Source organism: Rutidosis leptorrhynchoides, chromosome 5 (assembly GCF_046630445.1).
Source record: "Rutidosis leptorrhynchoides isolate AG116_Rl617_1_P2 chromosome 5, CSIRO_AGI_Rlap_v1, whole genome shotgun sequence".
NCBI lineage: Eukaryota > Viridiplantae > Streptophyta > Magnoliopsida > Asterales > Asteraceae > Rutidosis > Rutidosis leptorrhynchoides.
In genome coordinates, this window is record NC_092337.1 from 399,959,218 (window position 1) to 399,970,586 (window position 11,369).

At 35.5% G+C, this 11,369-nt stretch overlaps 1 long non-coding RNA gene and 1 pseudogene across 3 annotated transcripts; one reads left to right on the top strand and one right to left on the bottom strand.

The window, feature by feature from the left end:
• The first annotated feature begins 777 nt into the window (after positions 1-777).
• On the top strand, positions 778-4,938 carry LOC139849875 (uncharacterized; annotated as a pseudogene).
• Positions 4,939-5,155: 217 nt separating this feature from the next.
• On the bottom strand, positions 5,156-7,596 carry LOC139848364 (uncharacterized). Of its 3 annotated transcripts, none has more exons than XR_011759927.1 (7): positions 7,341-7,596; positions 7,111-7,255; positions 6,647-6,719; positions 6,301-6,388; positions 6,031-6,109; positions 5,535-5,882; positions 5,156-5,190 (listed from the first exon to the last, which is right to left on the bottom strand). It is a non-coding gene; the product is annotated as an uncharacterized lncRNA (long non-coding RNA). The 3 variants fall into 3 exon arrangements; XR_011759925.1 differs by having other exon boundaries at positions 5,162-5,341; XR_011759926.1 differs by lacking the exon at positions 6,647-6,719 and having other exon boundaries at positions 5,162-5,341.
• Positions 7,597-11,369: the final 3,773 nt, after the last annotated feature.

The following is an 11,369-nucleotide window of genomic DNA, read 5'->3' on the forward strand; positions in this document are numbered from 1 at the left end:
GGTCGGGTAACGGGTTAAGATCCTAACGGATCATCGATGGTTTGAGTTGTTGTCTGCACGCAGAATCTCAGAATGGTGGATTTTTTTAACAAACGACCACAAGCACACTAGTTCAGCTACAACTCATGCATGTATAGAAGACGATATGCTAAGGAAGGAGAATTGATTCTGAGTTATGAGTACCTTGTAGTAGATTTATTAATCCAACTCACCGATTTTTCAACTTGTAATAAAGCAGCATGAATTATTTGCAACTCACCAGCTCAACTACAGCAGAGATGAGGAATTTCACCCGGTACATGGGGGGTCAATCTTGATTTTTTCATGTCTAACTGTCAATAAGATATAAGATATACAAATTAAAATACATCCAACAGGCAATTTGTAATTCTAAGAAATTTAAATACATTTCCTGAAGAAAATAGAAATTGGTTAGCTGGACTATTGTCCCTTTTCGACCAGCAAATCTAATAGTACATCATCGTCTTAAGTAGTGTGTACTGACAATGTAAACAATGTAATTTGACTTAACATACAATATGTATATCACGTGTATATTGACAGTGTATAGAGTCCTGGTTATTAGCATTAGTAGTTAGCTAGAATTGAGGAAAGTTAGCTTATCCTAACTCTGTATATATATTTGTATCGATTATGAATGAAAGCAACACAGAATTATTATCTTTCATGGTATCAGGCCAATAAACCCTTACCTGCAAAACAGCCGATTTCTTCAACCTCCTTCTTCAATTTTTCATCCTTTTATCTACTTTCTCCATGGCAGCTGCACGATTACACCCTGCAATTACCGTCAGCAACATCAAAAACTTTGTCCCGATCACCCTTGAACTCAACACAAGCCATTATTCTTCTTGGGCAGAATTATTCAAGATCCATTGTCAAGCCTTTGACGTTCTTGACCACATCATCCCCTCGGATGATGTTTCGTCTGGTTCTTCCAACACCGGACAAACTCCACCAACCAATACCGCTGATTGGGCCAAACTAGACGCTATTGTTCTCTCCTGGATTTATGGTACTCTTTCCAACGAGTTACTGCTCAACATTCTCACCCCTGGTTCCACCGCTCAACAAACGTGGGACCGAATCAAAGGCATCTTCCACAACAACCAGAATTCAAGGGCTGTTCACCTCGCTACTAAATTCACCAACACCAAGCTTGAAAATTTCTCCAGTATGTCTGCTTACTGTCAGGAGATGAAACACCTTGCAGATCAATTAAATGACGTCGGCAACAAGGTTGACGAAGATAAGCTTGTGTTACAATTGATAACCGGTCTTAGTGACGGCTATGATACTGTCAGCTCGCTTATTGCACACGCCAAGAAGCTTCCATCATTCTCTGAAGCACGTTCAATGCTGATTTTAGAAGAAACTCGAAAAGCTAAGCAAAACCCGACACCAAATCCTACGGCGTTAGTTGCTACTGCCCCACCATCGGCACCACGAACTCCGGCACCAGATTCCTATCCTAATCGCCCTATCTACAGCAGGAATCGGTCTAATTCTAGAGGAAATGGTCGAGGTCGATCTTCTTCTTCACGAGGCAGAGGGCGTACCAGTTATAGCCCTAATTTTAATTTCCCTTACCAGTGGCAGTATGGACCTAACTTGTGGCAAAATCCAACGTGGGCTATTCCACCTTGCCCATATCCTACCTCTACATGGACCAGGCCCAATAATAATTTAAATCAGTCAGGTATTTTGGGTCCACGCCCACAAAATCATTATGCTAATTCAGTGAATTCTAATAATACTCCCACGGACATTAAAGAAGCACTACATACTATGACCCTCAACCCCCTGATGAAAACTGGTACATGGACACAGGTGCCACTTCTCACATGACAGGTACTCAGGATATTCTTACTTCTTATTATCCAAACAGGTTGCCTTCACGTATTATAGTCGGTAATGGCCACGGACTTCCCATCTTGGGCTACGGCTCACACACCCTTCCCCTTAATCCTACTCGTCCACTTTATCTTAATAATATCCTTCATTCACCTAGCTAAATTAAAAATCTTATATCTGTACGACGTTTAACTACTGATAATAAAATATCTATTGAATTTGATCCGTTTGGTTTTACTTTGAAGGACTTTCCGAAGGGGACCCCGCTAATGCGGTGCAACAGCACCGGTGAGCTTTATCCGTTCAAGCCTTCCACATTGTCGGCACTACAACACCATTCCGCTTTTTCTGCTTTTTCTCAAGACTTATGGCACAAACGCCTCGGACATCCAGGCGCCAACATCATAAAGTCTCTTAGAAATAAAGATTGTATTCATTACAATTCTAGTAATAAACGAACTTTTTGTCAATCTTGTATTTTTGGCAAACATATACGCCTTCCCTTTTATTCATCGTCTACCAATACTTTACTTCCGTTTGATATAATTCATAGTGATTTATGGACCTCTCCGGTCACTGGTAATGGTGGTCATAAATATTATCTTTTGTTTCTCGACAACTTTACAAATTTTCTATGGACTTTTCCTTTAACTTACAAATCACAAGTATACACCATCTTTACCAATTTTCATAAAATGATTCTAACACAATTCGGTACAAACATAAAAACTTTCCAATGCGATAATGGTACCGAATATAACAATCAGAATTTTCATAACTTTTGTACTCAACATGGCATGACCTTTCGTTTTTCGTGCACATACACCTCACCTCAAAATGGCAAAGCCGAACGAAAAATTCGTGCGATAAACAACATCATGCGTACCATTCTAGCACAATCTTGTGTACCCGCCACTTTTTGGCACCATGCACTCGAAACCGCCACCTATCTTCTAAACATTCTTCCCTCTCTAAATACTAACAATTTATCTCCCACACAACTTCTCTACCATCGCACTCCCTCTTATGACTCACTTCACTATTACCCTCTTCTACTATCAATAAACTTGAACCTCGTTCTACACCTTGTGTCTTTCTCGGGTACCCTAAAGATCATCGGGGTTACAAATGCTACGATTCTTCCACTCATAAACATGTTTTATTTAATGAAGATGTTTTTCCTTTTGCAAAAACCGAACCACCCACTGCCAATTACCAATTCCTTACCAATAATTTAAATCCCATTTATTTTAACTTTACAAAACCACTCTCTGATGCACTCTCTTCTACGCCATCCGTTTCTTCTCATTCACCACCAACTGGGCCAGTGAGCCCACCAAGCCCAACACATGCAAATACCACTTCTACTTCTCACTCGTCACCTTCTGTTGACACACTTTCTCCACCTGCCACAACTCATACTCTCAATCCATCTCACCCTATGACAACCCGTAGCAAAGCAGGAATTGTAAAACCGAAAGTACCTTTCAATCTTTCGGCCACCACCTCTATATCTCCCATTCCTTCCAATCCTAAAACTGCTCTTTCCGACCCTAATTGGTTCCGTGCCATGACCGATGAATACAAGGCCCTTTTGGATAATAAGACGTGGATTCTTGTTCCTCGTCAATCTCATATGCATGTTATTCATTCTATGTGGATTTTTAAACATAAAACCCGTTCTGATGGTACTTTTGAACGTTACAAAGTACGGTTGGTAGGTGACGGTTGTTCTCAACAAATAAGTATCGACTGTCATGAAACCTTTAGTCCGGTGGTTAAGCCCGCTACTATTCGTACCTTTTGAGTATTACCGTCTCCAACAATTGGTCTATTCATCAACTTGATGTCAAGAACGCTTTCTTACATGGACATTTGGCCGAAACTGTTTACATGCACCAACCGTTGGGTTTTCGTGATCCTACTAAACCGAATCATGTGTGTTTGTTAAAACGCTCGTTATATGGTCTTAAACAAGCACCTCGGGCTTGGTATCAACGATTTGCCAATTTTGTATCAACCATTGGCTTCGTGAATAGCAAAGTTGATCATTCCTTATTTGTCTTTCGTCAAGGTGATGAGACTGCCTACTTGCTTTTATATGTCGATGACATTATCCTTGTCACATCATCTCATGCTTTGCGATGCAAACTATTATAACTTTTGGGTAACGAATTCGTAATGAAAGACCTCGGTCCTTTCTCTTTTTTGGGGATATCAGTCTCACGATCATCTAAAGGGTTATTTCTAAACCAAGAAGCCTACGCCAAAGACATCATTAAGCGCGCAGGTATGTTCTTTTGTAAGTCTTGTGCTACACCAGTGGATACCTTAGGGAAACAGAGTTCAAAAGTTGGAACTCCATATTCCAAACCAACTCTTTATCGAAGTCTCGCCGGTGCACTACAATATCTAACCTTCACGCGTCCGGATATTTCATACGCGGTGCAACAAATTTGCTTACACATGCATGCACCGTATACATCTCATGTTAATGCGCTTAAACGCATTATCCGATACATCCAAGGGACTGTTTCTATGGGCTTACATATTACACCATCTTCCTTGCGTGATTTGGTAGCGTTCACGGACGCCGACTGGGTAGGCTGCCCGGACACTAGACGTGCAACTTCAGGATATTGTGTCTATCTAGGCGATAATTTATTATCTTGGTCCTCGAAGAGACAACCCATTGTGTCTCGTTCCAGCGCTGAAGCCGAGTACCGAGGCGTGGCAAATGTTGTAGCAGAAGTTTGTTGGCTACGTAATTTACTCATGGAGTTACATTGTCCTATTCACAAGACCACACTTGTTTATTGTGACAACGTAAGTGCTATTTACTTATCCGGGAACCCGGTTCAACATCAACGCACGAAACACATTGAACTTGACATTCATTTTGTTCGGGAAAAAGTGGCTCGAGGACAAGTCCGCATCTTACATGTTCCCACACGGTTTCAGATAGCAGACATTTTCACTAAAGGTCTACCGCGAGTTCTATTTGAGGAGTTTAGAGCCAGTCTATGCATTCGACCTTCGAACGCTTCGACTGCGGGAGCATAATAGTACATCATAGTCTTAAGTAGTGTGTACTGACAATGTAAACAATGTAATTTGACTTAGCATACAATATGTATATCACGTGTATATTGACAGTGTATAGAGTCCTGGTTATTAGCATTAGTAGTTAGCTAGAATTGAGGAAAGTTAGCTTATCCTAACTCTGTATATATATTTGTATCGATTATGAATGAAAGCAACACAGAATTACTATCTTTCAAAATCAACACCAAGGTCTCCTCTTGCAAACATTTCCTGAAGAAAAAAAAACAACATTAAAAGGCGAATATCTGTTGGGGACAGAAAAAATGATTGATTGTTTACAAGAATTGAGATCTTCTACAACTGTGATTAAATGTAAACACGAGCATTTGTCGCGTAAAATTACTTCCATTAATAGAAGTACCTGTTATAAATAATTAAGGACCATCAAAATGAGAGAAATTTAAAGATTTTGACTTGAGAACCTATGATGCAGATCACAGTCAGATAATCAAGATTGTAGTATGCAAAAAGTTAATCTTGAACAAAAACAGTGAGCTATGAAATACTCACAACATTCATAACTATTATATCAGGAGGCTATCTAGTGTGCATACCTGCCCAGTAGAGATTATCACATGATCTTTCATCAATTCAAGTGATATCGGGCATTGAATTTCATCTGGAATAATAGTTGATCAATGCCTTAAGAACCCCTTTTGTCGATCAGAGATACGAATTTCAGGAGCTCCTACCATTACAAAATCATTTATTTTCTCAAGGACAAAAGACATCGTATCAAGGTTTTCAAGATCTCCACCATTTGATATTTGTATATCATGCATTGCAAGTGATACCGTCCTTAGATCATAAATGGTAGTAAGATGTAGTTTTTCTGAAAGTCTTTAATCATTTCGTGGCCGGGTTAATCTTCCCAGTTTCAACATTGCTAAATTTGTTTGAAGCTGCAAATAGGAGGAATGTTTGTCCTTTAGTTCATTTAAATTGTAAATGCACAAGTTGTATCTGAAAATCATAAAAAAAAACCCCCAAAAAAAAAAAAAACTAAATGAAGAATTCTGATATGGGTGTAAAGGTTAAAGATTGCACCACCTATTCTTGAACATCCTCGGATATATCAGACCTATATGAAACTTGTAGGTGGTTCTATCAATTTGCACAGCCTCTAACACTGTTACGAAAAAGAAAAACATGAAGTAAAGAATTCATATCATATAGGTTAGTATCATTGACTATTACAACAAATATATCCCTAATGGTAGAAGGAGAACCGCACTTGTGTTTCATCACGCATCAAATATCATTAATCATTAATATCTTTATTCAAAAAAGTGATTACATTCATGAATACAACATATAAACCTGTATCAATAATCCCACGAACATGTTCGTGTTTTTCTTCATATACCCGAAGCAGCAACAAATAGTCCATGTCCATTACATCAACCCACTACAACCAAAAAATTAACAAATTCATTGTATCAGCAAAGAACACCAAACAAAGCTATTGGATACAACTATACGAATAACAAATCATACATAACCATATTTCAATAGATTTGTAATGTTTTGATGAATCTTTGTATGATTGCTATGCAGTGAGATATCATGTATTAATGATACTGACAGTTATACTTTCTGTATATAGATATAATGATAATACATTCCAATGCCATAAAGTTAAATTATACAAATATAAAGAACTTACTTTACAATTATACCTAAACCAAAATCGATAAGATACGGCTTCTTCCCATCAACAATTTATGGATTGGTAAAGTCTACATACATAAAAACATATGCATATTCACTTAGTTATTCATGCTTGATAAACCCTAACAATTTCACAAAAAATGTTCATTGATCATTAAACAACCATTACTAAATGTGAAATCTAATTTATGTCTACAATCATAAATTCTAAGAATTTCATAATATTAAGCTAATACACTAATTCACGTACAATATAAAATGGATGTATAACCATATTATGTAATCACATTTCTCACAAACAATTCATCCAACAGCTTGGATGCGTATTAGTTCTACTGTAACTAAATGAACTTCATACTAAAACAATCCAAGTTAGCATGTGTACATTGAAATAAGATAATAAGATCACAATTGTTACATAATACAGTAATACATAAGTAAACAAACAAAACATTATACCAATTCACCAGTCTTCATCTGCATCGTTTGACTTGAGAGCAGTTACAAGAGCCAGGAACCAAGCATCTGATTTAACATTTGCTTTCAACTTGTCATTTTCATAGTGCATATTCAATAAAAATGCATCTAGCCAATTCCCCATAACCTACATCAAATTAAAAGATTGTACTCAATTGAAACGATGTTATTTGTATCAGTAAAAAATGATGGAAATTACAAACATCACGAACCCTAATTCCACGTTTCGAATCAATATTTTGTTTTACATAAATGTTGTGGTGTGTAATTTATGATATTGATGTCGTCGATTAACATCGAAACGTATTCAGCCCTAATACCGACAACTGAAATTGCCCATGTATTTAGATTAGCAGGAATGGAATGAGATTTAGGGGATTTAGATGAAGGGGATTTTGAATGCGGTTATTGGATATGACGGTTTGGAGTTTTAAGATAGAAATCAAACGCTGAATGGGGATGACGGTTTTTGGTTTTTGAAATGGGGATAACAAGAATTGAGGGTTCGCGCGTTGCAGCTCTAAGGTTTATGCGATTTTAACGCTAGCTAGCAATTCACACGACACATTTGACCTGCTGTTTTTTGGGGCATACAAACTACAACGAATATGAGAAGTGAAAGGCTGATACTATAAGCTGTAATATCAGTTACCCACAGAGCTCGAGAATTCTATGCAAACACACAATATGAGAAGTAGTGGGTATAAAAAATATTTATATAAAATCTTCAGTTCTTAATCCAAATATTCAGTTGATTCTATAAAAAAACCAAATAAATTAGGCTAAATTGATGTATGAATCATACCTAACAGGTTGAAACTGTGAAACCCTACTTTGTCACACACAAAAACGGGTGAAAATCAAAGTAGGGAAGTGAAATCAAGCATCCTAGATCACACTTGAGGACCGGTCGTAGGTAACCATATTAAGAAAATTCAAAGTCTAAAGAATCTTAAAAACCTATTACACTTTATTCACTCATAAATAAAAAAACAATTATGGTATAATCAACCTTTTTTCATCCATAAATAAAAAAACAGGATGGTATATTATATCAATAGCAATTGATAACATGTCAAGTAACTCATTAAAGAATACATGTTTAGCTCATCATTGAAGAATATCTCTTCCTTTACTAGTTTGCTTTGTTAAAAAGATTAAAACTTCTCTACCTGCATAAAAACTTATCTTTGTTAGTGATCAAGAAAAGATTGGTGTGGCGTGGCTCTGTAAAGACGACTACAATGTCGTAGACGTTGCATCAATTTGTCATAAACACCAGACTGGAGACAGGGCGACACCCCGCATAACCAACCGCAAGAAACACGACTCATACAATTATGACACACCTCTTCTAGCCGCCACCCACAAAAACTTCATAGTCATTTTTCTTTATCATTTTTAAGCTGCCATATTCCTACCTAGCGTTATGATACAACAAACAAAATTCCAGATTCTTATAACAAAATACCCTGTTAAGTATACTCTGCAAATCCATATACCACAACGAAGCCCGCGATCAATGAAACTAAAAATCTAAACAAAAGAAACCAAACAAATAAGAAAAGTACCTTAAAACAAATATCGTATCAAAAAGATCCAAATAACGAAAATACAACCCGCAAATATCTACTCAAATTAATACTACTACATTAGCAGAAGTCATTTAAAACAGTAGTGGTAGCAGAAAGTTAAGACATACAATAACTAAGAAGAAAAAAAGAAAAAAAATGCTACATAAAAAAATATAATCGCACCATAACAACTAATGAATACAAAAAACATCATCAACATATATATATATATATATATATATATATATATATATATATATATATATATATATATATATATATATATATATATATATGTAAACAAACTAATAGTTGGAAAGTAAACAAACAAAAGAGAAAAGAAGGTAAATAAATGAATTCAACACAACTAACAATGAGATAGGCACATCAAACACATCTGAAATAGTAGACTATATTAGTACATATATTAAAACACAAACTAATGAACATTCACTATTTTCTTTTTTATATTTTTTTAATTTTTTTCTTTTTTTTCCTTTTCTTTTCTTTTATCAGTATATATAGGTAGATTATATATATATATATATAATCTACCTATATATACTGATAAAAGAAAAGAAAAGGAAAAAAAAAGAAAAAAATTAAAAAAATACAAAAAAGAAAATAGTGAATGTTCATTAGTTTGTGTTTTAATATATGTATATATATATATATATATACATATATATATATGACATATGAGATAATTACCGGAAGAGCTCTCTTGAGAATCCATGAACCTTGATTCTCGTCATATATCAGTGGAATACTCTAAAATGACAAATTATGTAAGGTACATCAATAACACTAAAAATAATATATAGATAAATTAAATAAGGCAACTGAGGTTGAAAATTGAAATTAAGATCATCACCTTCATTTTTAATCGACTGCCGATATTCCTTAGATTGAAATGGTAGTGGGTAGCTGGTAACGGCAATTAGAACTGCTTTCGAGTGAGGCTCATATCTGTTAACATCGATGTCTGTTGCACGTTCGTCCCACAATATTAGTTGTAGACATTTTATGTTGTAAAACAATAATGTTTTGTTATAACATTGATGTTCTGATATGTTTTTGGATGCTAAATAATTATGAGCATCATTGTAATGTTATATTAAATAAAATCAGTGTACTCACTTGAGATCGACAATGTGAATAAGGCGGTAACATTTTGGGTTGCTTGTCGATTCATTAAGTAAATGTGCATACGCCTCTCCGTCCTACAATTAACAAACATCGAAGAGAAAAAAAATTTATAATAACACTTCTTCATAACGTTGCATTTTTCATATTAATCTAAAAATCATACCTTTAAGTCGGATGAAAAATTTGTAACTTCTTTTTTGTAGCCTGCTTTTTTCAGCTGATAATTCATCCATTTTAGAAGAACCTTTTCTGGTGCCAAACCCATTAGCTCTTCTGCTTCCTGGTTTATCATATCGCATTTGAATGTAAATCAAGCTCATAAATTATTTAATGAATAGCAAAAGTATGTAAGAAATCAAACCTTGATGTCTTCAACCATTTCCGCCAGTTCAGGAGTTTTCTTTAGATCGACGTCTGCAAGAAGTTGTATCTATCTGCCAACGACATCAATAAGTTAGAATTAAAGCTTAATATAATTATAATCTTCAAATTAACTGACAAACTATAACTCCATATAATTACCTTAACTATCTGAGAGATTAATCCAAGTAATAAGTAGGGCTGCAAACATTAAACACAAGGAAATATATTTACTAAAAACCTCTGTTTATGATATCATCATATCAGTGAATGACTCTAGTTTTAAGCATGAATTTGCTTCAAATGCATCAAGTATGAGTTGGTCAAAGCAGTTTATGTTTATCATGGACGGGTCACATATGCTAGAAAATAGCTTAAAACAAAACGGGTCAAACGGGTTGAAATTTACCTCCAAAGCACATATTTCTTTTAATAATGACAAACTTACAAACAATTACTCAAACATAAAGACAGTTATTTGAAAGTTGATATAATATTTTCAATCATATTTGACGCACTACTTATTACACATTTTAACACGTCATCTTACCTGGCCCGTCCATTTTGCTACCTATAGTTCTAATATGTTATCTACGACTTACCTTTCCTTCTGCCAAGTCCTGTGTGCTGACGTTAACTACAATGCAGCCAATAGCCTTGCACGAATTAAGGCAAAGCGTGTGATTCTCGTTTCTTTCCCATGGGTTTCGTGTTAATCGCTCGTTCATCTATTGTACCAGGTACAGCTACATTAATCAGCTTACTACAAAAACATTATTACTTAAAAGAATCAATCAACAATGTTTTCTTTAAATACTCGAATCAACAAAAGAACATTAAGGTGTTAATCAATACCATAAAAGGACTCCATCTTTACGAAGATCTAATAAAGCATTGGTTGCAGGGGCTAACGGAAGATAATTCTTTAAAAACTTATCTTCTCCAAGAAAGTTGTTAATATGGGAAATGTATGAAGCCTTTTCTGACTCACTAATGCTGTGGCGAAGGGTCGTTGTAGATGATTTGACAAAAGATGAAGTAGTTCTAAGTGTACTTGAAGTTCCCATTTTTGCACTCGATCGAGTTTTTAAATTCAGACATACCTGCAAATCACGATCTCAGTTTCCTTTAGTAGCTAATCACAGAAGAGATACAATT